Below are 23,871 nucleotides of genomic sequence, written 5' to 3'. Positions count from 1 at the left end.
ACGATCGTATAAGCCGAATGACAACAAATAGAGTAGTAAAGACGACAAGAGATGGTTCCACCATAGAAAAACGATCAGTAGGAAGACCACGAAAATAATAGAACGACGAATAAAAAGAAGAGAGAAGAATGTTGGGTGCTAATTGTTCAACAATAAAATGGCACTTCAATCGTGTAATCGTGTAAATATAAAACGATACTTGATATGACAATTTTATTGTTGAGAAAGTAGCACTCAAGTTATAGATAGAAACTCCCCTCTTATACATTGGTTTATAGATTGTTACACATTGGCCCCCTACGCTGGGCGCCAAGTTGCGCCTTGTAAAGCATTATTTATAGTTGAGAATAACTTCTTTTTAAGTGAATATGTTGTTAAATTCCTCTTTATTTCAACTTATACACACCTCTTGTGTGCATTCCGTGTGGCATATAAAATTTTGAGAAACGGAAAGTGGAAATATGTTTCTTACATATTTATAAATGCAGTTTTACAGTTGTGAGGATCGGACTGGAGAGTTAATAAAATTCTTACAGGTTTTGATTACGAGCCGTGGCGCTGATTGAGTATATTGAACACCGAGGATTAGTGTATCATGGCATTGTTGTTTGGTTAACTGTCTGTTTAAGTTTAGATATCCTGTAATGCAACAGAGAATAAATTTAGGGTACTCGTATATCCGAAATAAAAGTATTAGTTTGTTTATTTTCTTGATTATCTGCGATGTTCCTATTAATCAAACCTATTAAATCCATTATTGTCGTCTTTGCCGAGCAGTCACGCTTGTCGACTATTTCTTCCTTGCAACCTTCTTATCCTACTAGTTACACACCTTCCTTGATTTCTTTTTAAGTTAAATCTCAATAAGGCATTCAGATACGTCTAAATGGTGTCAATCTTAGAGACATGATTAAAAGTTCTCGTATTGCCTTATTGCCTTTAATTAAGTTCACTAATTAAGATAAATATTTAATAATTTATTTACTCAAATTATAATAAAATAATAAACAACTAAGTACGTAATTTTGGTTGAATTAATAATAACATAACATTTGAAACTAAACATGCTTCATTATATCATTAAACGTAATAGACAGATAAAATTATCGTTGCATTTTCAATAGATTGCATCTTTAATCCCCAATTATAAAGTATTACGAACCAACTTATTGATGTCACTTGCGATAAGTCAACCGAAATTACATTCACTGACTTCCTGGATTACTTAAAACACAGCATTAATCAAAATCACACTAATTCACATTCGACTGACTTTTAAAATGCAACAATCAATCACACTGACAGCGTGTAAGTTAATAAATCATTTATGTTTTTAATGTAAGCTTTTGTGGAACACTATCAGATAAAACCTAGCTAACTACTAGTTCCGATATTTATGAATTAAAAAGTATGACAACAATTTACGTTCTAATACATTATCTAATTTTTATCTTTTAAGAAGTTTCTATGCAACCGAATTAAAGTATATTTACGGTATACTAAAGTTTCATTTAGTATGGACAGTACTTAAAATAATAGTTATTTATTGTACACGACGATAAAATTGTACTTTATCTTCGAGAGCGATTTTTAGCGTCGAGACGTCAGTCGAGACGCTAATTATGCTCGAGAAGATAATGCGATTTTATATTCGTCGTGTGCAATATAACCTTTTTTTCTATAGCAAGACTTCAAGTTCAGGTGAAAAATAGAATTTCGAAGAAAATTGTAATTTTTAGCACAAAAATCGCAATTGTGTTGCTCCGTTGCTAGGGATATGAATTACTCTGTCAACAAATGTCAAACAAATGTTACGTTTTGGTTTTTGCGGAGAATATTGTTGCGTTTTGTGTACAAAGTTTTCTAAAAAACAAAAATATATATTTCTAATAATGTTAATTGTAAAATTTCAGTTGTTTTTAATCCTTAATGTGTTTGAATTTGTAAATTTTATTGAATAAAAAAAGTTAAAACAATTTATCTACTCTTGCTGTTAAAGTGTCACTTTATCTACCCTTGCGGTTAAAGTGATACTTTATCTACTCAAAACAGTTGTTATAGCAACATAAACATTAGCTATGAAAAAAAAAACGATGATGCGTAAATATCGTATCGAAGCGACTAACCCAGTCATCATTAACAATCCAAATGAAGATATCGACGACAGTTATTATGAGTATGGCTATAATTCTTGACTACACTGTAATATGGTTTAATCTTCTCATTAAGAAAAATTTTGAATATTATTATTATTTTATCAGGAAATACTTACCACGTGGACCGTTTAAGTCAAATCTTTCATCCATAATCCTAAATAGTCCAAACTTCTTGAAATGTAGTATAAATGAAGCCGTAAAAATAAATATTGTCAGACTAGAAGAAAGAAGCAATAATATGACGTTTATAACATACATACAAATTTCTTTGAAAAATTCCACCGTTTCATAAAGACCGCCCAAAAAAAATGTAGACTACAGTAGAAAAATAAATACTGCTACATAGGGTGTGCGGCAATAGTGTGTTGAAGTACGGTATATCGTTTATTTTATAAGCATTTAGCTTAAACTCATTTTGTCCATATTTCCAATATAAGATTTTATTAGATTACACGATGTATTTAATGTCGATTCACTGAGCTTAAGAATATTTTGTCCGAAACGTATTTTCAATTTAAAACGGTGGTTTATTCTCATTAAAGAAAATAAATAATAACAAGCCATAACATGCCACAAGAAAATAGCTTCCGAACAAAATGTTGAAACCATAATACTTACGCAAATATTTCTACTAAACCAAATAAATATTAATATTAATATTTAATACTTAAATTATGACCTTTTGTTTTCCATTTTTGTCATATATTTATATGCTTCTATTTTATTATAAATTGTAAAATTCTTTCAAAATATTTTAGAAATTTTTAACAAAATAATATGTAGAATTTTAAAGTTCATCGACCCTGCTTTAAAAATAATCCAACTCCACTGCCAATTCGATTCTGTTTCATCTTGTCCATTCCCTATCTTTCGACTAATTAGTTCGATCTCCTACCGTTTTTGAATCATTCCAATTATTCTTAATTACAGTATTTATGGCCAGTAACGTTGCTAGTCGCAGACGTGCAGAAATGTTTCGTAATAAATCTTTGAAAAGCTCATTCTCACTTTTATCTTTTCAAACTCCTCGCCTGTCCGTCAAACGTGTAATGGGTGATGACTACTTCAACAACTAGAGACAATTGTGTTCCTAGTTTGGTCAGAAGAAGTAGATTGTCTTGGGGTAATTGTATATTGGATTGCGTCATAGGAGGCCAGCGGGTGTGGATTAAGTGAAATTTTAATTTAGCTCTTACGAGAGCGCTCGAAGAACCAACTATAAAGGTTAGTGCTCCAACTGGTTGTAGGAGGTAAGGCTAACAAATGTATTGTGTCCTGAACTATATAGAATAGATTAAAAATTTTACAATCAATCTACTTTTAGAGGTTACCATTAATGTAGATTAGTGGTATATAAAATCACTTTGTTTTCGGCTGTTTTTATGAGTGCAGACTCTAATACATCGTTCGAACTCCAAGAAAACAGTGTGAAATACTGAAGTGGTCTTTACGTCAAAGAAAAACTGAACTTCAGAAACGCATACTTGAGCAGATATTTAAGCAGTCTGGAAATGTTAACTAAAATATGTCTGCTGTTTTGAATTGAATATCACGAGTGAAATCGAGTCTGCAGATGGATGAGGAAAACGGTAAGAGATGAAAACTTATCGCTCAGTGAAGTTCATTTATTGATTTCGACCGGATAGCATTAACGCTATAAATCCGGAAATAATGGAAAATTAATTGAGTTAGATTTAATAATGAGGAAATAATCGGAAGAAAAAATGATATAGTACCTTTTAGAAAATGTATATATCTTACAAGGAAAAATAACAAAAAACATCAGCAAAAAACAAGTAGCAAGAGCAAGTAGCAAGTAGCAAGTAGCAAGAATAAAATCCATTATATATAGAGTATCAGACCAATACCAGTAAGTCTTTGAAAGTCCTAAAAAGATATTTGGACCTATTAACGAAAACGGAGTATAGAGATCTAGGTACAACCATGAACTTTACCAACTGTTCAAAGAGGCCACGGAGAAAAGTTGGGAGGATGAAGTGCGAGCGGACGCGCAAAATTTGTTAGACTTGAGAACCTGGAGAAGATCGGCGCGGGACCGGCAAGGTTGAAGGCATAGTTTGGAGAAGGCCAAGGTTCGATTTGGGTTGTAGCCCCATTGAAGAGAGAGATATATAGGGTTTGTCAACAGAGGCTTTCGATCTGTGGCAGTTGGTAACGGCCATACTGTTGAAGCTACATCTGACAAATTGGCTGTTATATATTTATTCCATTTTACAAAATCACCATGATATACGTAGTACACAACAACACGTGCAAATAGTAAATTTTTTTTTATAAAAATGGCTTTTATATAAAAAAAAAACAACGTTCCGTGCGTTTCGCCCAATTATTTCCTTCCAAAAACTTTTTTTGCTACGCCTATGGCTAAGAAAACCCTGGGGCGCGTCACGTCTCGATTTCTTCATTACTAAAGTTTTCAAGAGCCTAAATTCCCGTTAGTACTTCATTACTATTCAAGAGCCTAAATTCCCGTTATCGACAGATATCTAAGCGCTTACTATCGAACTAACTTAAGACTAGTTTACTTTCGTCTCAGCTCCTGCACAAGAAGATCCGACTTAGTCGGTAAGTTTGTGTATTCATATTATCTATCTTGTAACTGTTCCTCTAATATAAATTATCTAATATTATTGTAGACTTTAATGCCAATTCTGTTTGCCGTTGTTCTGTTACCAAAACGTCCTGCCGTTGTGGTTGAGATTACCTGTCGCTCAACATGCAACGTATTTTTACTTTAATTGCTGTAATTGGCTAATCATCAAGTGCCGTTCCCTCGGTGCCTATTTGCGGTACTAAGACTCTATCTACCTGCAGTCGCCACGTGGCTTTTGTATTGTAAGCTAGTCAATTGAAATCTACCACTGGTGTTTGAAAGATCTCAGCCTTTCATAAACCACAACTTGGCCAATTTTGCGTGACATGGGCCTGCATCTGCACAAATTTCAATTTACCCAGGAGCTGAAGACTACCTACAACACGATGGCTAGATGATTTGCCAATAATTATGAAAAATTGGATCCTTACTACACAAGCCCGTGCAACAATGGACGCCTATATCCTGCAGTGGAATTATAACGGGCTCATAATGATGATATTATATACATAATGGCATCGAGATACCTTCTTCTTCTTATTGCGCCGTCTCCTTTCGAAGGTAGGCGATCCAAATGGCAATTGTAGCTTTGGAAACTGCTGCACGAAATATTTCTGTGGATGATCGGTCAAAACATCTCAGGTCTTTCAGCCACGAGTTCTGGCGTCTTCCAACTGTTGTTTTGCCCTACACCTTACCTTCCAATATGATTTGGAGTAATTCATATCTTTCACCTCTCAACAAATGACCCAAGTATTGTATTTTTCTCTTTGATTATGCCGAGTGATTCTTTTTGTTTACTCATGCGTCGAAGCACCTCACCATTAGTATTCACGATTTGTTGTATCCATGGAATTCTCAGCATCCGTCTGTATATATACATTTCAAAGGCATCTATTCTTTTTTTTTTGTTTTAGATTCCATTGTTCAACTTTCACAACCATACAGCAAAACAGAGAAAACGTAACATCTCATCATTCGAATTCTAAGCTCTAGACTAAGGTCTGTGTTCACGCCTCTATCTAATTCAAGTTCATTTTATGCATTTTTACAATCCGGCAACATAGTGGCGTAGGGAGATATATTGTGCCATATGTGAAGATAAGGCGAGTCCCTTAAGGCACCCCAAAGACGACAGACAGCACTCAAATACGAGACGAGATCGGTGAAAGAGCATTCAGAGCGAGCGGACATAATACTTAATAAGCGTTTATATATTGTATTGTGTAATTCAAAATAAAATCAGTTTTGTTTTCGCACGGAGTTTGATTATTAACCAGCGGCACAAGCGAAGTGCATATCAAGCAAATCCATGGTCTATTCGAGCCGAATCATCAAATTCTTGTGTTGAAACAGTGTAAATTCACCGAATTCCGAACTCATATTTGTGTCATCAAATTAGCGGGCGAAATAGTGCATTCATAGTGGCCCGAGCGCGTTATAGACTGTCGAACGTTGTTCTTAAGACAGTTACATAATTGGACAACTGTGGGTTTAAAATCTGTGAAGACCTGAGGCATATCCTTGGCGCCAGGAGGCTAGGGCTGTTACAATAAACATACAATATTTTGGTGAGCATATCCATTTCACATTTCCTTTTATTTATCAGTCTTTGTACCTTTATTCTGCACATGTGATAATTCTGAGAACGTTAGGGTCGAATATCAAGCGATTTATAATCTGTTTCTGTTTACTGTATAATTCATTATAAAATTATGGAGAATTTAAAGCGAAAAAGGGGCGGTTTTAAATGCAAACTCACAATATTTTCGAAATTTATATTAGCGTTAAATGATAAAATAACTAAGGGTGAAACGATTTCAGATTTAGAAGTATTACAGGCTATTGCAATGGTAAATAATATAGAACATTTACAGGGCGAATTCGATGAAGTTCAGGGGCAAATAGAAAATACGGTTCAATTTGAATTATTAGAGGATGAATATACGGAGCGCGAAGAATTCTATAACAAATATTATTCACAATTAGCGGTAGCGCGAAAAATCATTCGCGATAATCAACAAGTAGCTTGTATAGAAAGCGATAAAGCAAGTGAGCGCTCTAAGAATTCATATACAGGGCATTGTATTGAACTTAAACCTATCGAGTTACCAAAATTTGATGGTAATTATAATAATTGGTTAGATTTTGCAGATCTTTTTGAATCTTTAGTTAACAGAAATGAGTACTTAGACAATATAAGGCGTTTTCATTATTTACGAAGTTCATTACAGGGCGGTGCGGCGCAGGTCATACGAACATTAGAGTTTACCGCCGAAAATTATGCAGTTGCGTGGAAATTAATTAGGGAAAGGTACGATAATAAGAGATTATTAATTTCCAATCATGTTAATGCCTTATTTAATATAGAGCCAATACATAAAGAGTCATCTAATAAATTGCGGCAATTAGTTGACATTTTTTCGAAACATTTATACGCGTTAAAGCAGCTAGGGCTACCTACTGATTCGTGGGACATACTCCTTATTCATATTATTTCTTGTAAGTTCGATACATCGACTTTACGCGCATGGGAGAATAGCAAGACACATAATGAAATTCCTAGTTTTGATGATTTTAAAACGTTTTTAAAATCAAGGGCGGACCTCTTAGAATCTCTTGAGGTAAATCAAGCTGAAAAGCAAAATACACGAAATATTTCTCAGGCGGGCGCGTATTCACGGAATACGAAATATTCACATAACATTCGCGGTCTATATTCATCACAGGGAACTTTAAATAAATCGGATAATACACAGTGTTGCCCTATTTGCAAAGGGGAACACAACATTTATCAATGCGGCGAATTTTCAAAACTTTCATCAAGGGACAGGTTTGATGAAGTAAGACAGGTCAATCTTTGCACGAATTGTCTTAAACCTGGACATTTCTATAAGCGGTGTAGACAATCAACATGCAAGAAATGTGCGTCAAAACACCATACGTTATTGCATCCAGATAGGTCAAGCGAACAGAACGCAGCTTTAGTTCATCAACCGGTAGAAAACACGAGCGATATACAATCTGCAGATAATATACAAGGTAGTTTAAACACTACCAATTTGTCAGTCTCGGCAGTTAGCGCTGCAGATCAAACTATACTGTCCACAGTATTAGTTAATATTTTTGACGGCCAAGGTAAGGCATACATAGTGCGAGCTTTGTTAGATTGCGGTTCACAAAGCTCATTCATAACCGAAAATTTATGCGATAAACTTAGATTAAAAACGACAAGCGCGAACATATCAGTCATGGGCATAAATAATATTGCATCTCCCGTTCGATTGAAATGCGAAATAAATATACAGTCGCGTAGCGATATAACTTTTCATAAAACTTTAAATTGTTTCGTAATACCAGAAATTACGGGGTGCGTGCCGGCATCTGAAATAAACATTAGCGATTTGCAGTTACCTAAACATTTAAAATTAGCGGATAATTATTTTCATAAACCACAAAGGGTCGAATTGTTGATAGGAAGTGATCTATTTTGGCAAATACTGGGCGCAAACAGAATTAGTTTAGGTAAAAATAAACCATTCATGCAAGAAACAATGTTTGGCTGGATCATAGCAGGGCCGTATATCAGCCAAAACAAAGCATCAGAAAAGCGAATAACTAAGTGTAATTTCACAAACACAATCGAAGTTACAGAACAGCTAAGTAAGTTCTGGGAACTTGAAGAGGTTTTCAATGGAAAACCTGCACGCTCGGGCGAAGAAATTGCATGCGAAAAACATTTCGAAGATACGGTGAAACGCGACGCGACAGGCAAATTCATAGTATCATTGCCATTCAAGGAATCGATAAGTTCACTCGGTGATTCATTTCGTCAAGCAAAAAATATATTTTTAAATCTCGAGCGTAAATTGAATAAAGATGCCAATCTTAAAACTCTTTATAGCGAATTCATCCAGGAATATAAAGAATTAGGACATATGAAAGGTTTATGCAGAATTACGGAAGCGGCAACAGACTTTAGGGTAAATACTACATTTTATTTTATGCCACATCATCCAGTTTTAAAAGAAAATTCTTTGACGACACGTTTGCGCGTTGTGTTCGATTGTAGTGCGCCAACTACAAACGGCATTTCATTAAATAGTATTCAAATGGCCGGACCAACCTTACAAAATGATTTACTCTCCATTTTATTGCGTTTTAGAACACACTTATATGTAGTTAGTGCGGATATAGAAAAAATGTACCGTCAGATATTGGTTGCAGATGATCAAAAATCCTTACAATGTATCTTATGGCGAAATAATCCGGAAGAACCGATTGAAATATTTCAGTTACAAACAGTTACGTACGGTATGAAATGCTCTTCTTACTTAGCGATTAAATGTCTAATGACATTGGCAGAGGAGCAAGAAGCTAAAAATCCTAACATTGCTAGCATTATTAAATCCGATTTTTATGTGGACGACCTTTTGACAGGTTTTGATTCAAAACAGAAAGCGCACGAAGCATGTAAACAACTTTTTGAGGTCCTCAAAGGCGGAGGATTTACATTGCGTAAATTCTATTCAAATGATCCTGAAATATTAAGAGATATACCGGATAATTCAACTACGGGTTCCGTTATTCAATTCGGTGAAAACGAGAAGGCGAAAACTTTGGGATTATTGTACTCACCACAATCAGATACTCTGTTTTATAGCATAAGTTCATCTCTAGGCCATATAATCACAAAGCGAACTTTATTATCGGACATAGCTCAAATTTTTGATCCCTTGGGTCTATTAAGTGCGTGTACCATCATAGCGAAAATTATGTTACAACAACTATGGCTCGAGCGTCTTTCATGGGATGATCCCATACCGGAGCATTTAGCAAATAATTATTTACAGTTTAGGAATAAATTAGGAAGCTTAAACAATTTAAAAATACCTCGGCATGTTATATGTTCTAGTAAGGTCAAACTAGAACTTCATGGATTTTGCGACTCCTCAGAAAAGGCGTACGGTGCTTGCATATTCATTAAATCTACCGATTCGTTAGGCAGGTCGTATTCATTCTTATTATGTGCAAAAAGCAAGGTTGCGCCCTTAAAGCCAGTTACCTTGCCGCGTTTAGAGCTCTGTGGAGCAGTAATTTTATCGCGTTTGACCAATAAGGTCAAAAATTCATTAAATGTGCAATTCGATACGTGTTACCTCTGGACAGATTCATCGATAGTACTTAGTTGGTTGAAAACAGCAGCCAATGCATTGAAGACGTTTGTTAGTAACCGCGTAGCAGAGATCCAGGAAACCACTTCGTTTGCGCAGTGGCGTCATGTGCCAGGCAAGGATAATCCTGCAGATCTAGTGTCCAGAGGCGTGGAACCAGATAAAATAATGGAGTGCAACTTATGGTGGCATGGACCGGAGTGGATCGTGCAAGATTCAGATAAATGGCCAAATTTACAAGTTGTCCCTACTGAAACAAGCGAAACGAGGAAAAACATAAAGGTTTTTACGAATAAACTTGATGAAACACAGAATACGGAAGTATTTTCATTTGAGCGCTTCTCTAATATTTTACGTTTAAAAAGAACCGCTGCGTATGTGTTCAGATTCATCCGCATGTGTAAAAATAAGGAAAGAACTTCTGAACCCCTTTCTTTGGATGAGATACATTCTGCATTTAATCGTATTATAAAACTGTGTCAATCACAGTCATTTTCTAATGAAATAAAGCATTTGAACCAAAAGGGATCTTTAGATAAAAACAGCAAACTCATAAATTTATCTCCATTTCTTGATGATCAGGGCATCATGAGAGTAGGCGGGCGTTTAAAGCATTCCGAGTTTACGTATGACAAAAAACATCCCATCATTTTAGCGGCAGATCATATAGTTACATCGTTAATATTTAATCATTTTCATAAGGATCTTATGCATGCTGGTCCTCAGCTTTTACTTGCAACTATAAGAGAAACTTTCTGGCCGTTATCAGGAAGAAATTTAGCGCGACGTACCGTACACAAATGTGTAAAATGTTTTAGATTAAAATCTAAATCCATTCAGCCAATAATGGGTGACCTACCTGCCCAGCGTCTCGCAGGTGGCCCACCATTTATTGTAACAGGTGTAGATTATGCGGGCCCTTTCTTAATTCGCGATAGAAAGGGTCGAGGTTGTAAACTAATAAAGAGTTACATGTGTCTTTTTATTTGTTTTTGTACGAAGGCCATACATTTAGAATTAGTTACAGAACTGTCTAAGGAATCATTTCTGTTGGCCTTTAAAAGATTTATTGCACGAAGAGGCAAGCCTCAAAAGATGGTTTCCGACAATGGAACCAATTTTATAGCAGCTAGTTCGGAGTTAAAATTGTTAAGAAAATTTTTAGAGCAGCACACTCCCGCGATAAGAGAATCCTTGCTAAAGGATAATATTTCGTGGTCCTTCATACCTCCCTATTCTCCACATTTTGGCGGACTGTGGGAAAGCGGAGTAAGAACAGTTAAGCATCATTTGCATAGGGTTTTGGGAAACGCGCACTTAACGTTCGAGGAATTTTATTCGTTGCTTGTGCAGATTGAAGCTATAATAAATTCCCGACCGATTCATCCTTTATCCTGTGATCCAAATGATCTCTCCCCATTAACTCCTGCACATTTTCTCATCGGAAGACCACTTATTACCAATCCAGATCCAGATTTGCGTCATGTTCCAGTTAATCGGCTCTCAAAATTCCAGCATATTCAGCAGCTTTCTCAGCATATATGGGAACGATGGAACAAAGAATACATCTCCGAACTACAAAAACGCACGAAATGGACTACTACTAACGGTGAAGTTGCGGAAAACACGTTAGTGCTCATGAAAGAGGACAATTTACCTCCATTAAGGTGGAAGTTAGGTCGCGTGATAGAACTTTTACGCGGCAGTGATGGTGTAGCCAGAGTTTTTAGGATAAAGACAGACAATGGTATTATAACTCGTTCTTTTTCCAAGGTGTGTCCGCTACCCGTTTCGGACTAAGTGTAGTTTAAACATTTGAACATTTAGCGTTAGCAGACGATTTTGTTGGCAGTGTTTGCCAAGGCGGGGGCCATGTTCACGCCTCTATCTAATTCAAGTTCATTTTATGCATTTTTACAATCCGGCAACATAGTGGCGTAGGGAGATATATTGTGCCATATGTGAAGATAAGGCGAGTCCCTTAAGGCACCCCAAAGACGACAGACAGCACTCAAATACGAGACGAGATCGGTGAAAGAGCATTCAGAGCGAGCGGACATAATACTTAATAAGCGTTTATATATTGTATTGTGTAATTCAAAATAAAATCAGTTTTGTTTTCGCACGGAGTTTGATTATTAACCAGCGGCACAAGCGAAGTGCATATCAAGCAAATCCAGTCTGATTTTGTAAAAAAAAATTTTATGTTCATGAGTCCTAGCTTGTTCGATTCTTGACAAAATTTCTTTTTTTTTTTGTTACATTGGCTGTTACACTGGCTGTAGAACAGGTATATTACCTAAAGAATGGCTTCAATCAACATTCATACTGCTACCCAAAAAAGTCAATGCAAAGGAGTGCAATGAACATCGCAACATAGCCTTAATGAGTCATGTCTTGAAATTGTTTTTAAAAGTAATTCACAATAGAATACATAAGAAATTAGATGAAGGCATAAGTAATACACAAATGGGATTTAGGAAAGGACTGGGAACACGAGATGCACTGTTTGCAGTAAGTGTTTTTTCGCAGAGATGCTTAAATTTAAATCAGGAAGTATATGCCTGTTTCATTGATTTTGAAAAGACATTTGACAGAGTGCAGCATAATCGGCTTAAAGAAATATTATTAAATAAAAACATAGGCAGTAGAGACATTAGAATCATATGTAACCTCTATTGGAATCAAACAGCAAAAGTGAAAGTTGAAAATGAACTAACCGAGGATATCCAGATTCGCCGTGGGGTCCGCCAAGGGTGTATTTTATCACCTTTGTTATTCAATTTATACAGTGAAGCCATCTCAGAATTAGCGCTTGCCGAAGTCAGTGAGGGCCTTATAATAAACGGTGAGCCACTTAATAACATAAGATATGCTGACGACACCGTCCTTCTGGCAGGAACACTAGAATAACTGCAACACCTTGCTGAACAACTAAATATATATTGCAACGATTATGGACTAAAAATAAATGTGAAGAAAACCAAGTTCATGATATTTACAAAAGCACAAAACATGAAAGTTAAGCTAGTACTACATAATACAGAAATTGAACAAATATCTTACAGATCACAGAAGGTACTGATCAGACAAAGGAAATAAGATGCTGCATTGAAATTGCATGGTCAACTTTTAATAGAATGAGAAAACTTTTTTGTAATCGCGATATCAATATATCGCTCCGAATAAGAATGCTTCGATGTTATATTTTCTCTACCCTTTTGTATGGGGTTGAAGCTTGGACACTTAAAAAATCCAACATTAAAAACCTAGAAGCATTAGAAATGTGGTGTTACCGACGTATTTTGAAAATATCATGGATGGATCGCAAAATAAACGAACAAGTTCTCGAACAACTAGGAAAACAATGCAAAGTTTTAAATTCCATAAAAATCAGGAAATTGGAATACTTGGGACACATCATGAGAGGTGAAAAATACGAACTACTAAGGAATATATTGCAGGGTAAAATCAAAGGCAGAAGAAGCGTAGGAAGACGTAAAATCTCGTGGCTACGCAATCTCCGGGAATGGTTTGGATGCAGTTCAATTGAACTATTCAGGCGCGTAACCAACAAAAAAGAAGAAGAAGGCTGTTGATATTTGCTCTCAAATATTTTATGGAAGTTACTGTTCTATTATTTATCCCTTGGCCTTGCCTTTAGTTTTGGAAACATTTATATGTAAACCGAACATTTCGCTATAACGAACTACCGCATTTATTATATCTTGTAGTTCTTGTGTTTTGCTTGCTATTAGGACGGTATCATCAGCGTACCTGATGCATAAATAATAGTGGTGATAAGACGCAACCTTGTCGCACTCCTCGTCGGATTCGTAGGTATATCTTCGGATGTTGTGTGCTCGATTTCAATTATGGCGTTTGGTCCCAATATAGTTCTGATATAATTCGCAAGTCTTGTTCGTCAATTCCAGTTGACGAGAGACCTTGCAAACGAATAAAAAATTTAGATGATATCTCATACGGACTTTGTTTTATTTCAATTTAAACATAGAAAGCGCTTAATTAAAATTCTTACATAATGTCGTGATAGAAAGATTATAAAATTGCAGTTTAAAAAAATACATCAAACCAAAACATCAAGTCAAGTATATTACTGTCAAGAAGAACGCGTTCTTTGTAAACACAAAGAAGACTTTTATACCAGAACATAATATGATAACTTTGTTTTTGGTTTCTCTTATTGAATTTTTTTAAATACTTATTTTAAACATACCTTCTACGATTTTACTCTTTGGTTAATATTCGTTCGTTATTAATTAAACTTTTTCTTTTCCAACAATTTTAAGTAGCTAATATCAAATCTATTCACCGGGTAACGTAAACTGCATTTTCTTCCGTATACCACTTGAGATTTATTATTTTAAGACAAGAAAATAAAATATGAGAATATGAGAGAATCTCGTCGTTCCACAAACGCTAACGCATCAAATTCATCATCGGAACACTGCAGCGAGTCAGGCGAAGAAGAACTAATTATGTGTCACGATCTAGACTGAATCGTGACAGGCTAATAGTACAGAGTAATGCAAATGCAACGCCCTGTGTATGATGGGTCGCTTTACTTTGATTAGGGTGCTCTACGTACAAGAATGCCATACCAATGATCGACGGCGTAGTAACGTGACGATATCATCGTGCTGACACACATATCTACCTTTATGTTACTGGTTGCATGGCCATTTATTATCGAAAGTGAAATTATAGGTGAGCAAATTGATATAGGCGAGGATGCTTCAGCCTACTTTCGAGCATAAGATAATATCGATATATTGATATCGACGGAGCGATATCAATATATCGCTCCGAATAAGAATGCTTCGATGTTATATTTTCTCTACCCTTTTGTATGGGGTTGAAGCTTGGACACTTAAAAAATCCAACATTAAAAACCTAGAAGCATTAGAAATGTGGTGTTACCGACGTATTTTGAAAATATCATGGATGGATCGCAAAATAAACGAACAAGTTCTCGAACAACTAGGAAAACAATGCAAAGTTTTAAATTCCATAAAAATCAGGAAATTGGAATACTTGGGACACATCATGAGAGGTGAAAAATACGAACTACTAAGGAATATATTGCAGGGTAAAATCAAAGGCAGAAGAAGCGTAGGAAGACGTAAAATCTCGTGGCTACGCAATCTCCGGGAATGGTTTGGATGCAGTTCAATTGAACTATTCAGGCGCGTAACCAACAAAAAAGAAGAAGAAGGCTGTTGATATTTGCTCTCAAATATTTTATGGAAGTTACTGTTCTATTATTTATCCCTTGGCCTTGCCTTTAGTTTTGGAAACATTTATATGTAAACCGAACATTTCGCTATAACGAACTACCGCATTTATTATATCTTGTAGTTCTTGTGTTTTGCTTGCTATTAGGACGGTATCATCAGCGTACCTGATGCATAAATAATAGTGGTGATAAGACGCAACCTTGTCGCACTCCTCGTCGGATTCGTAGGTATATCTTCGGATGTTGTGTGCTCGATTTCAATTATGGCGTTTGGTCCCAATATAGTTCTGATATAATTCGCAAGTCTTGTTCGTCAATTCCAGTTGACGAGAGACCTTGCAAACGAATAAAAAATTTAGATGATATCTCATACGGACTTTGTTTTATTTCAATTTAAACATAGAAAGCGCTTAATTAAAATTCTTACATAATGTCGTGATAGAAAGATTATAAAATTGCAGTTTAAAAAAATACATCAAACCAAAACATCAAGTCAAGTATATTACTGTCAAGAAGAACGCGTTCTTTGTAAACACAAAGAAGACTTTTATACCAGAACATAATATGATAACTTTGTTTTTGGTTTCTCTTATTGAATTTTTTTAAATACTTATTTTAAACATACCTTCTACGATTTTACTCTTTGGTTAATATTCGTTCGTTATTAATTAAACTTTTTCTTTTCCAACAATTTTAAGTAGCTAATATCAAATCTATTCACCGGGTAACGTAAACTGCATTTTCTTCCGTATACCACTTGAGATTTATTATTTTAAGACAAGAAAATAAAATATGAGAATATGAGAGAATCTCGTCGTTCCACAAACGCTAACGCATCAAATTCATCATCGGAACACTGCAGCGAGTCAGGCGAAGAAGAACTAATTATGTGTCACGATCTAGACTGAATCGTGACAGGCTAATAGTACAGAGTAATGCAAATGCAACGCCCTGTGTATGATGGGTCGCTTTACTTTGATTAGGGTGCTCTACGTACAAGAATGCCATACCAATGATCGACGGCGTAGTAACGTGACGATATCATCGTGCTGACACACATATCTACCTTTATGTTACTGGTTGCATGGCCATTTATTATCGAAAGTGAAATTATAGGTGAGCAAATTGATATAGGCGAGGATGCTTCAGCCTACTTTCGAGCATAAGATAATATACCTTCTGGGTTAATATCACGTTAAGTAGAAATATTGTAATAAGGGGTATCTCCAAACTAATTGTCCGATAAATCAATTAACAAGCTTTATTACTATACTTAATCTAAAATATTCGTATTATCCAGTTCTAATTGTCGTCACCAATCCATAAACAATTTCCGTTCCCCTCAAACAAAACCAAATACCAGAATTATATATTTGCATTATAAAATAAATAATTATAAAATCAAAGTTTGCCCAGAGAGTATGAGTTTCTGGCCAGGAGATATATATTATTTACAGATTATTAAAACAAACAACTTTTAATTGAAATAGTGGAAGAAAAATTTGAAATGGCATGAAATTGTGACAAAATAGGTAAATATATACATATATTTATCGGATTTTAAAAATTTTTGTTATAAATGTTCAGTGTTCCGTACTATTATAGTAAAATGATTATCCAAAAAATCCATGATTTCTTATAACACTCATTGACACGGCTAGACATCATTCTGATGAAGTGGCCGATATCTTCTTGGGGTATCTCACTAAATGTTCTGCAACTTTGTAAGTAAGAGCTGCTAAAGTACTAAGGAGAGTGTTATATATCCACAAAGAAACTAAGTTCCTGTAGCTGGCTGTATACCATGTATCACAAAAAATTTAAGTAAAAATCCTTTATAAAAGGTATATAATCGTTGTCATCGTTCTTGGCGTGTGCGTGTAAAAACACTTGCAATAAGTTGTTTCATCTGTCTTTCCTTGTCTAAGCTCGATTCGTTTACCTCCTCCAGTGGCGGAGCAAAATGTAGCATGTCAAACGAAATAATAGTTACAAAAGAAAATTATAAATTATTTTTCATTAAATTTCTAATAACGGAATATATAGTTCGTCACAAACCCTTCTTTCAGTGCGTCATATTTGATCGAATTCTCTCTAACACATTAAGCTAGAAGTGACAGAAAAAAACGTGAGTCTGTGATTATTATACATAGAACTTAGAAAATTATTTATCGTAAAGCTAATTCTACTTACGGATGTATAATTGGTTGGAGTTTAGAATACGCTAAATAGATATCCAATCAACGATGCGCATAAATATAATTTGACGCAGATTGTCTCGATCGTGACAGTACTTTCACGATGAAAATTTACAGTGAAAATTTAATTTTGTAGTTATTTTCATAAAAATATTTTTAATATGCCGAAATATATCGAGAAAGAACAAAGACTAATATTAAAATTATTAAATTATTTTCGATTAGAAAAAGAGAGATTACGATCCTGCAACTGTCAAATTTAACTAAAATGTCATGCAATAATTCTCGACATTCTTAAAATCCTATATGACGTCAAAATTAGTGACGCACGGAAAGAAGGGTTTGGGACAGACTGTACGTATAAATTGCGAAGAAGTATTTTTCTAGCTTGCAGTACAATAGGACAGGATATAACGAGAAGTACATTTTAAAAGGATTTTGAAATATACCCAAAAAAGTGTTAATTATTTAACCTACTTTAATTAAAAAATGATACAAATTTTTTAAGTTTTAAGCACTGTAGCGAATTCTAAACTGTTACAACGTACTGACCTTGATTAATTAGCTAATCAGTCAGCGTCTTCACTGGAACTGTCTTCATCATTGGAATCTTCCGCGAAATCGATGATAATCCTACTTTCATTTTCATCATATGTGACCATTTTTGCCCAGTCGTCCTGAATTAATTTTTCAGTATGGTTAACACAACTCGCCCACACTGCAGGTGTTGCCTCAGCTAATGCATCGCCCCAAACTTTTTTCACTGTCTCATCTCCACGTCCATGTTCTTGGAGTAGCTCGTCTATAACGTACCTGGTATTTTGTGGTTTATTCTGGCGACAAAGACTCAATAGCTCTGTCTTGCCCGAATCGTCGTCAAAAATTATTTTTTTCGCTCGTAACCATTCTTGTAAGTCCGATTTTTTCCAACTGGCATTCGGTAAATTTCCTATTAAAGAGCTATGGTATGAGGCATTATCCATAATAATTAGAGATGGTTCCTCCAACATTGGTATCAGCTTTTCGGAGACTCACTTTTTAAAAGACTCTTTATCCATAGAATCATGATAGTCTGCACTCTTCGATTTCGTAGAAAACAGTAATCCAGCATCTTTAACAAATCCTTGCCTACTTCCGGCATGTAAAACAACAAAGCGTTTACCTGTATTTTCGTGTCCTTTTCTGATGCTTTTCACACAGTCATCTTGCCAAGTACGTTTATATGCCCCTTTTAGGAATATATTTCATCTAAAAAAACGAACTGAAGTGGGCTTGGACTTCTCTTGAAATTTCTCATATAATGCCTCAAAAATACAGTCATTTGGAGACAATATATGGTTTCTCACATAGCACTCGTCTACTATTTTCTAGTTTGTATGAAAACCCACAATTTTTCATAAGACGCCACAAACTTGTATCAGAACCGTCATAGAGATGCTTGTTTCTTAATTGTGTATTTAGAACTTTAATTGTAACGTGCTCTCCTTTTGCTTTCATGCCATACAGTACATTTCTAATCTCTCCTTTTATAGTATCGCTGACATCATTAGTCTTTTTTTTTGTACATTACGTGACTCTCCTGGTGTAGTAAGAGCTGCCCCTGTCTTGTATTCACTCTTTATTCTTGTCACTGTGCGAAGACTGATTTTCAAAGCGTCCGCTACTCGTTCATGTACCGATGATAACGAAAGCAAAGGTCCGTTGTTTTCTTTTTCTTTTTTGAAATACTCCAATAAATGAACTACAAATTGTCGCATTTCTCCTGTTATCGTTTTTCCCGGCATTTTTTTTATTAAAGAGAACAATTAGTTATCCACAACAAAAAATAATAAGTAAAACTGTTCGTAACAAATTCCAACAATTCCACAACAATGAGTATTATTTTATGTAATAGAATTCCACACAGTAAGAGCTCAAACTATTAATTAATTAAAAACTGTTTACTTATAAAAACTATTTCATCAGCTACTTCAAACCTGCACAGATCAGGGTAACATGCTAAAAAAAAACACGTCACTGCCAGCTATCTGTATTCGTAAAGAGGCCGAACTTATCACCGACACCGTATCGGCCAAACGTATCGGCCAAACGTATTGGTGTTATTGCTACTATACTGGGAGACGTGAGTGGTCTCTTCATTCCCTTCTCATCGCACTTTACCATGACGAACGTGACTCGCACAATTGAATTACGCATCTGTGTATCAGAGAGAGACGAATATTAAAAATTCCGTAGTAGCTTATTTCAGGCACACGCCAAGAACGATGAAAACGAGTTATATATAAATTGAAAACCCAAACGGGCTATGTCATGAAGACAAAACGTTTTCGGAAACTATGTTCCATCATCAGTGTCTAGGTGTACATGTTTTGAGCCACTAAATATCAGGGTAAAAACCCGTTTAAAAAAAATTTATCTACTACAATTTGGTTTACATTATTTGGTATTATATTTTATGATGTTAGAGTTACCAGTGGATATGGTAACATGGCGACGTATGACTCTACATGAAGTTGCTGGTCCTGAGACGAAGTGTCTACGAGGACTTGATGATAGCAACTGAGTGGATCTATCAAGGAGCGTTTTTCTAGCTGGGTCATTTTGTTCCATTCGCATTACATGCCTCATCCACCTCAGACGTCCTATCTTAATATTTTTTACGATGTCAGGTTTCTGGTATATTCTATAAAGTTCGAAGTTGTATCGTCTTCTCCACACTCAATTGTCATTCACTGCTCCATAAATTTGCCTTACTACTTTTCTTTCGAACCAACCTAACATATTTTCATTATTTTTTGTTAGAGTCCAGGTCTCTGAACCATATGTTAGTACTGGGCGTATTATTGTTTTGTAGAGTTTTATTTGTAGTTTAAACCCATTTTTGTAGCTGATTCTTTTAATGCCTCTCCTACAGCGTTTTCCGTTCGCCCAACAATATTGATAATATTTTTTGATAGTATGCCGTAATTATAAACTGTCTCAATTATGATTTTACAAGGCCCTGGTTAAAAGTTACCATAAAACAGGTAATATAATAAAAAGTGGGGTACACTTTATGGAAGTAGTTATTATAAAACTATGATTTGAAGCATTACTGTGTTATTTTGATTATCTTGGAAATCGTATGATATTTCCTTAACACAAAATCAAGGTAGTTGCATGAATTAATCTGGAATGTAAATAACAGTACTAAAACGATTAAACTAAAAACCCACGATCCTTCATAAGTTAATATGTACTCGAATTATACAGTAAGCGTTTAAGGTCAAGACTGAATCATAGAAAAGTTGCTAGGGATAATTTTTTTAAATTTAATATATACATACATGCAACATATCATTAAATTAACTACTGTAGCAGTAAGTTATTAGCAAGGAGTACAAACACAAATTACAAGTATTCAATTTCTTACAATGCATACAATTTAAATATATTTTATTAAATATATAAAGTCTTTTAAATATTTCAGGACTTGGTTCAACTGGCAGCTTAGTAGATCCTTCATGTTGGTAGTGAGGTTATTTTTTCTTCTTTCGTGGATGTATCTTTTGCATTCTAACAGGATATGTTTAACAGTGATTGGGATCTTGCAGTTGTGACGGAAGTGGATAGGTTCTTTATTTATTAAGTGAATATGGGTTAGTATAGTATGTCCTAATTGCAGTCGATTATTAATTGCTCACTACGTTTGAGTGGGAGTAAGGTTAACATCTTCTTAATTGGTTGGATGTGGAATTCCAGTTATTCTGCCATAAATTGGTAATATGCTTTTTGATAGAAGCTTTTGTGGTCGTTTCATATTAGCATGTTTGACTTTATTCGCAAGTTGGTCCACTGCTTCGTTTCCCTTGATTCCAACGTGTGATGGCACACATAAAAAAGTTGTTTCTATATTTTTTGTTGATAGCAGTACGAGTTCATTTTTTATTCGCATTATAATTTTAATATTATCGAGACTGTGTTCCAAAGGTATTGAAATTCCGGCTGTTGCAATAAAATATATTTGCTATAAAATCATATCAAACATTAAATCCCATAAAATATTTTATTTTATTGCCACTTGATTTAAATAGGTATTGCGGGAAAAGACCAAGCAACTTTCTCAAATTTAAACATAGAACTGTCCACTTGTAACAATCAGCTTTATTTAAGGTTAATTATAATAACGCCTTTAAATATCATTTAACTGGAACTTCACTAGTAATGACACCGACTACGAATTCAATCCTCATAGTCCAGTGACTGAGCAATTTCCGCTACGAATTCTTTAAAACTGCACCGATTGACTTGAAATTTTGACATGAGTTGTAAAATACATTAAATTACAAAAGTTCTATAGTGACGATATGTGCTTCTCCCCTGTGGGTGAATGCCACCCCGTCACAAGAATGTAAATTTAAAACGTCAAAATAATCTCAGAAAATGATAGATAATACAATTTTAAGCAAAAAATCTTGAGTACATTTTTTTTGTGAGCCCAATACTTTTTGAGTTATTTGTAATTAAATTTTAGGTTTTTCTCGAATTACTTAAAAACCTTTCGTTGTATACAGGAAAACATTTTTATTAAGTTTATAAAAAAATAAAGAAATTCTATTTTTGTTATTGTTCTAGACACAATATAGAGCGAGTTACAGGTCCATGAAATGAAGCTTCAACGTTAAATGTCTGAAAAACGAGCAATTTATCGGGCAATGTTGAAGTTTTTCAACTGTATATAAACATTGGTAAAATAATAACAGCCTTTTTATTAGTTTTGATTCTCCCCGAATATTTAGCTAAGATTTCGCGTACAAAAACACAGATGCTATAGAATAATAAACGATTACAAGAAACACATTGTTGCAGACCAAAGACTCTTTTTTGTATGTTAACAAAGAACGATAGAAAAATGAATGACTTTCGTTAAAAGTGCAGATCGCTGGGTAATTATCGTCCACACGTAGCGTCAACTTGGAAAAAAACAACTCTTGATTCAATGGCTGCTCAGTCAGTATCAGTCAGTTATACACAGTCGATCCAGCCAGTAGGGGTGGAGGCTGTTCAGCCAACAAAGATGAGTTCCATAAGTGAGTAACAGACAATCGTTACATCCAGTAGGGGTGGAGGCTGCTCCGACATTAACAATACTTTTGTTCCTGACCTGCCAAGATGACAGGGGTATTTGCTACATGTTAGCATTTCGCTACCTTTACTCCACGTGGTAAAGTACATAATCTATTATACATCAATTACACTGATTGCTGTCTCATTAAGTACGGGTGTATTTGTATAATTAAAATTGCTACAAATTCATGTTTTCTGCATTGAACCCTATTAAATCTTGCTCCGCGAACTAAGACACTTTAACCTGTATTTGGAACATTTATCTTTCGCTATTAATGAAACATTTTACGTTTATTTAAGCACGTATTTGCTGCATTGTATAACAGATATAGTTTTGTTGGACATTTGTATCTATATATAGTTTATAATATATTATTTGTCTTATATACAAAATCATCTAATTGCGTTACATTGATATTTATGCGGGAATCAGCTGTTAAAGTCATTGTTCTTTCCTGCCGCATCATATTTTAGCATACTCATAATTTCTTTTGTAGACGGGCGGTTTGGTTTGTGTGATATAGATATCCACAATTCGTCTCGTAATATTTAGTTTTCAGAACAGCTGTGTTTTTACGCTAATTCGTTTATTTTTTTAAACTCATTTCAACTATAATTAAAATGTTGGCTTTCGTATCGCATAATATTTAAAGTAGATAGGTATATTTATGTTTCATTATATTTGAATGTATGTTTGATTATATATATTTATCTTTTGATTTTACTTGTTTTTAAATAGAGTTTCATATAGTCCTCTTGCGTTTATTTTTCTATGGGAATATACATACCCAATGCAAAAGGGAGAAACCATCGAGATTGAAAATAGGTATTATCTTCCCTTTCCGATGGCTTTATATGTTATATAAACGTCATCGCATGTGCAGAAAACAACAGGCAAACCTTTTTGAAAGCGCTAAAATCAAAATAAGCTTTAAAATGAGATTCTATAAAAGTGTTCAGGACACAAATTTTTAAAGAAAAAATTAGCAATAAACATGACGTCATTACCAGTAAAACTAAAACTTATCGTAACTTTTAAATAAATCAATTTATTTATGCCACAATACTTTGTTCCAGAAGTTTGAATATTTTAGAGATTTGAAGAAAAAAAAAGTTGTGGGTGGGAGAGAGAGAGGGAGAGAGAGAGAGAAAGAGAGAGAGAGAGAGAGAGAGAGAGATAGAGGTAGAGAGAGGATGAGAGAAGGAGAGAGGGAGAGAGAGAGAGATTGGGAAAGGAGGCAAAGGAAATTTTGGATAAGCACGCTTCTTATTTTATATCTTATTGTATTATACTTTCTTTGTACTTGTTTAATACTTGTGTACTTATCTCTCGAGTTCGCATGTATATTATACAGTTGCTCTAAAT

At 34.8% G+C, this 23,871-nt stretch overlaps 1 protein-coding gene across 3 annotated transcripts in view; it reads right to left on the bottom strand.

The window, feature by feature from the left end:
• The window catches only part of RapGAP1 (Rap GTPase activating protein 1), a 738,255-nt gene that overhangs the window by 610,045 nt on the left and 104,339 nt on the right, over positions 1-23,871 (bottom strand). Inside the window, exon 1 of one of the 3 annotated variants that reach the window (XM_072520471.1) lies at positions 1,163-1,180. The exons of the other annotated variants lie outside the window; for them this stretch is intronic. The gene's annotated coding sequence lies outside the window, so the exon portion shown is untranslated. Of the gene's footprint in view, positions 1-1,162; positions 1,181-23,871 lie in introns of those variants that run through there. 3 annotated transcript variants of the gene reach the window in all.

The sequence above is a fragment of the Diabrotica undecimpunctata genome, chromosome 1, assembly GCF_040954645.1.
Source record: "Diabrotica undecimpunctata isolate CICGRU chromosome 1, icDiaUnde3, whole genome shotgun sequence".
NCBI classification, from domain to species: domain Eukaryota; kingdom Metazoa; phylum Arthropoda; class Insecta; order Coleoptera; family Chrysomelidae; genus Diabrotica; species Diabrotica undecimpunctata.
Note: the sequence above shows the minus strand (reverse complement) of the source record. Positions and strands in the feature narration are given on the sequence as shown.